Here is a 6,044-nt window from a genome sequence, read left to right on the forward strand (position 1 = left end):
GGTTATGTTTTTTTTTTCACTTTTTAATACACCCAAAGTGATCGGCCAATGCACCAGAAATACAAGTCCTGCAGTGTACAAATTTGTAGTAGCGGTCGTACTGAATGACGTAAGAAAGAATGATGATATACCTTTATCCTAAACCAGCGACAGAAACGAAGTAAGAAGCTTTCCATCACTGAGAAGCATGGCACCAAAAGACCGCAATACGTAGTAGAATCAATTACATTCCATTATACCGGAGATGCATGCAATCTGTGTAGAAGCCCAGAAAAAAATTGCAAATGTAGTGCTGGACGAAAATTTTGACCGACGTGTGCATGCGTTATCTAAGACTCGCCACAATGAAATGCACAGCTCATTTTCTGAAATTAGTCCTTACGCTTAAACTCTGACTTTATAAATGATATAATATTACCAGCAAAATTTTCGACTACAGCAAAGACGCCATTTGCTTGAAATTGCTCTTTATCAAAAGCCAGAGAGAAAGGTTCGGTTTCTGCAAGATACTTCCCCATTACAATAGACTTAAGCTTTGTTTGCAAGCATACGCCGCCAGTATTGCGCGATGAAAAGAAAAGGTGTGTAAAACACAGCAGGAGCTGATAAAAAAAACAGTGCCGGATCATCCCAAGTAAGTTCCGGAGTATCCCAAAACTCGCTGTAGTCATGGGGCTTTGCAGCAAGCTTCACTCCGCAGAACAAGCGTTATGACAAAAGAGGTCTCTGCGAAGGCTGCACATTCTCAGTGATCCCCCTGTACATCGCGTCATAAATGGGGTAACATGCCCCTCGATTTGAAGGGAATTCTTCGTACTCAGGACAGAAGAAATGGATCAAAGAAAAAATAGGCAGAGTGATTGCAGGTGTTCACCCTTCAATTTTGATGTCTTATAACAAGACACCACCAACAACCAGAATTTGAGCCGAAACTGCGTTATAAAATTGCTTTGTCAGGTTACAGGACAAAAGAGAGGACTGAACACGAGAATCGCATTATGAGACACACAACAGAATAAGTTTTGCTGCTTCTGAAGAGCTGTTCAGTGAGGTGAAGTAGAAATTCTGAAGGAAACAAGGTTAAGAGATTCCCTGTTCGAAACCTATGGAGATGAGTGGTTTCAAAGTACGCTAAAAGCAAGCTTGTCTCTTTCAGCGCGAGTGGGCGCTGTGTTGCAAAGGAATGCAGAGAGTAATGCAATATATGTTTCAACCGATGAAATTGTTTCAAACAGGCCACATAGGCTGATTTTGCTAAAAAATTTTGGCCGTGGTATGCATATGTTTTCATATTGTTTCTCTTTGTGTAAGTGTTGTCAAGATTCCGGCTTACAAGGAGGTAACTTAGATCGACTGAATAGGTTGTCTATCCACCTATCTCTACCGCGCTTTTTACTGTGCTTGAAAAATGGCGAAATTCAGGAAAGCAGGTCCTTTGGTAGAACCTTGTCCTTTATTTTGTAAGAAAAAGTTAGTCTGAGAACACTGTAAATAGTGATGTTCTGCTGCTTAGTACCTGGGTAGAGCATGTTTATGTAATATTATATAAAAAACCCAGTCCAAAGGATGGAAAGCATTAGGATGGAAAAAAAGAAAACGGGTGCTACGATGTCCCACATTGTTTGCCTGATCATGGAGCTTAGTTATATGACCTCATGCTGTGTCTCTAGATTCGAAACTGCATACAACAAGCATAAATTGGCTCTTTGAGCTCTAATTTTCTTTAAGGAAACTCTCTGCCGAGGAAGAATATCGAAATTTGTAAAGATTTAATTAATTTTTCCTGGAAAAGCATTAACCGCCGTTGCAACGGCACGATGGCGCGGTATGCGCCGTCGTCTGAACATGAAGAAATCCTAGGTAAACCTTGCCGTCTTGGATTTGTACCGATAGCTACATTACGCTAGCATTTCGAGCCTTCAGGGCCACGGCCCACGACGCCGTGGCCACCGTCGCGGCGCCATGGCTTAACCAGAACTAAACCAAAGCCATTTTTTTTCAATTACCTTCGTCCTATAGCAGCAGCCATCGTGGACCAAGGAAACTGCAAAACCGCCAGCTGGCTTGTTGCCAAGCCCTGCTTGTCGAGATTATTGTAAAGCTGCTTGGATCTTTATCACGTATTCTTTCTTTTTTAAATTTCACTGGTATACATATGCTCACAATCAGTGCAAGTAGTCCTATTAACGACACCCGGGAACATCTCCTTCGCGCATCCTGTACTTCACCGTCACAATTGCGTGTTTCAGCAATAGCGAAGGGACATGTGTGAAATCAACTTCGTACGACCGAAGTATGCCGGACGGTCTTTCGCTCAAGCCTGGGACCTATGGTATCTAAATTTCATTTATTTTCTTTTTTTGTTGTTGGGATGATTGGGGCTCTTGTTGAGCCAGTCGATTTTAGACGGTCCGTATAAGCGAACTGTTGTAGCCCGAAGACAACAGGTCCCGGCTTGTGGTAGCCGGATCAGTGGCTCCATCCTCGGGGGTTGAGCAGTTTTTGCTCGGCGTACAAACGAGGCAACTAGAGGTTTGCTGGCAGGCCGGGTGCACGGAACTGAAGTTCAAGCAGACGCCGATGTGGGCGGCTTGCCTGCGTACACTGAAAGTTTCCACAGCCTTTGTGCTTTGTTACGATGATTAGGTAAGGTGGACTGCCGTCCACAGTTTGCACGGTCGCGAATTGTATGGCCGTGTAAATAAATAAATAAGCAAGTAAATAAATAAATATATATATATATATATAAATAAATAAAAAACTGTTTTCTTAATAATGCCAAAAATCTCATCCATGTGTCGAAGCAGAAGATCTTTGGACGCTGGGCTGGTTACCACGAAATTAAAGCACACCGGAAAGAACGATCAAAGAGGCAAAACGCGCACTCTCAACTGATTTCATTGTTAGGAAACGAGCTCGATACTGTACAGAAACATACATCTGATAGCGAGATGAAGGGTTACAAAGCGACCCGAAAACAAAATTTCTGCCTTCTCTTGTGGCCACCACGGTATCTCCGACAATTAAAATCCACTATCCAAAAAAACAAAATGATTCGGTGCCAACGCAATTTTATTTTGCGGCAGCGGTCGAAATCTCGTGCGCTTGGATAAGCTCCCTTGCAATTTTCGCCCTGTTTTTCTCTCATCATACATTAGTTTCTATCTCTCTCTCTTTTCAATTTTTTTTTGGCTAGGATGTCTCGATATCGCCAGCCTTGGAAAAGACGAGGAAGAAATGATGTTTTTCAGGAATGTCCAAGAAAAATAGCAGAAAACATTTCATCCCCGAAAACACCTTTGGCCGAAAAAGAAGAAGTTGTGGAAAATATGTCTAGAATGTAGTGGCTAGAAGAAATTCGTCGTTACCTGAAAAGGACTAAGTAGAAGAAAATACGAAGGCGGATAGAAAACTAGGAAAAAAATTCTGGCGAAAACGAGTCAGTGTGTTCTGCCATATGCGGCAGGAGTCGGGCTTCGTCGCAGCACACAAAACACCGGATAAGGTTTTGAATTTAGCTGACGGATCTCGCCATGCTATAAAAACAACTTTTTAATGCTGCCTTAAAAGCTAGCTTTACCACTTCCCTGTTTTGTTGGTAGGAGTCGATTATTTTACGACAGCGCTCCTGTCCGTCGCCAGGTGGCACGAGGAGACGATGTCCTGGAGTCCTGAGCATGCTGAGGACGTTATCGAGAACAGAACGTGGCAGGATTCCGCGCGGCGCCTTCGCAGCACTTCTTCGCTTCACAGTGTTCAAGTAACTGGCGTGTGACTTTAAGTCCGCGACATTGAAATTGAAAGTTATCAGTGTGTCGCTTTTGTCTCTATACGCTCATGTCCCAGTGTTCAAACTGGCCGCACCAAACGAAAGCACCCGCTAACCAACCTCTGATGAAATTTCTGAGGACGTCAACAGGCACCGCAGTCTTCACCTGCCTCCTCTTTAGTGTTGGCATTGCTAAAAGAGTCGACAAAGTTTTTAAGCAACTGTATGGCTCCATAAGCAGTTTCGTATGGGTGTTTAATCGGCTTCCCAATTAGTCTCAAAATCTGTGCAGTAGAAAGTCAAGCAGGCACCGAGAAATTCAATGTGCCTTAGACTGCTTTAATACATTAGTACACATTTGCATGGCGTGGTGCCCGAGCTCTAATTACATTTAAAAAAAACGGGTGTGTAGCAACTTGTCTCACGACATTTATAATTCCTCCCGGTCACGGCGGTCCAATTTCGATGGAGGCGAAGTTCTAGGGGCCCGTGTACTGAACGATGTCAGTGCACGTTAAAGAACCTCAGGTGGTCGAAATTTCCGGATCTTCACTACGGCGTCCCTCATAGTCGCTTTGGGATGTTGAATCCACATAAGCCAAACCAAACCAAACCACAAGAATTCCTCAGACTCAAATATAATCGGCATTTAAGAGGTAAAACCATTACAGCAGTGCTTTGTTCTTTATAATGGCCGTTATGATTCACTGTATGCACCCGCACGACATTCTATCGCATTCCAGCAACTAAACATTACATGTCCGAACCAGCTCTACCTCAGTGCACAATTCGCGTAAAAGCGGTATCGTTGCCTTCATTGTTTTAATTGGGTTACTGCTTTGCGATGATATAAACATTATCAGTTTTGAAGCTCAGCCCCGTCATTTGTTATAGCCAGCGCAAGGATTATTCAGAGTCGGAAAATACTGAATTGTGACATCAGGACTGGCTCGAGTAGGCGAACTTCATAATACACTGGAAGCGGCGGGTTCCTTCTAGGGCTGGAACATGACAAGGCACGGATGCGTGAAGAGGGAGAAGGGATGAATAAGAAGACAAAAAAAGAAAAAAGTACATCAGTTCAAGTTCGCACTATTGAGGTCCGTATGGTTTAAAACAAGGAAGCGAACGAGGGTGAGCTAGCAAATATGAAAGAAATAGCCAGCGGTGCGTTCGCGCCGACTTCTCGACAAACGCAGCGCCAGAGGCAAAAGAGAAGAACCAAGAAAACTAAGTTTGGAGAGAGCTTGCAAGGAGAGCCGTGTGAGCTACTCATTTCCTTTCCGTCGTCGTTAAGGTACAAAACACGCAAGGTAGAAAGAAGGTTGTTCTTCATCCGCGGCTCTTGGGCGGTAATGTTCCTTCTAGAGCCTACGGCTACGGTGAGATGTAAGAAGAAATGAATTTTGAGGGCAGCGGGAAGCCTCGACTTCCAAAAAGCCGCACAGGTTTAAGCGGGCACTTCAAAGCCCTAGTTGGTCGAGGCGGCTTGTGTGCGCAGTAGGTACGACGTGCGGATATGTACTTAGCAAAAAAAAAGTGATTGAGGATTCGACCACAGAAATTGGGCGATGGATGGAGAAGAAAAAAAAGAGCCAAGGAAAAAAGTAGGGGTTGAGGCATCTCACGATCGTTAAGGTGACTAAAAGATGGAAATTTTTGCACGATGTCGAATAGGTTGCTGAAAATAATGAAAGCGACACTGACAAAATTTTAAACAATAAAGAAATAGTTTACGTCAGCTTCCTGCGCCCACGAAGAGGGATTTTATTTCTTTCCATCACATTAGAAAACTTGCTTCGTCCTTTGCAAGGTAAAAGGCTCCCCTCGAAAGCAGCGGCCAGGGCCTCGCGGAAGCAATTTATACATGATGCAGCTGTACCGGTTGGAGGCAGTACAGTGCAATGAATATTATTAATACCAGAACAAACGTATTCGTGGTTACTTAATGATGCTTGTGTCCCCGTATCTTAACCTGTGCAGTTATGATTTATGTATTGGGCTTCTCGGAGCAGGTTTTCCAGCAGTGAGCGGCGCGCGACTTGTGACCCCATACGGTACATAAAGTTTCCATGTGTGTTGGCGTATCACAAAGAAACATAACAGATCAAGTGCATCAGAAGTATGTATTACGCTAAATAATAGCTCAGAAATACAAAAGGAATGATTAGAGTTGAATTGAAATTGAGACCGTCCACGAAAGAGAAAACATACGCACAAGTTGGTGCTGCATAAAATGACTGAGGCAGTACTTCATGATTAAATAAGGCAGTAC

The sequence above is a fragment of the Amblyomma americanum genome, chromosome 7, assembly GCF_052857255.1.
Source record: "Amblyomma americanum isolate KBUSLIRL-KWMA chromosome 7, ASM5285725v1, whole genome shotgun sequence".
Taxonomy (NCBI): Eukaryota; Metazoa; Arthropoda; class Arachnida; order Ixodida; family Ixodidae; genus Amblyomma; species Amblyomma americanum.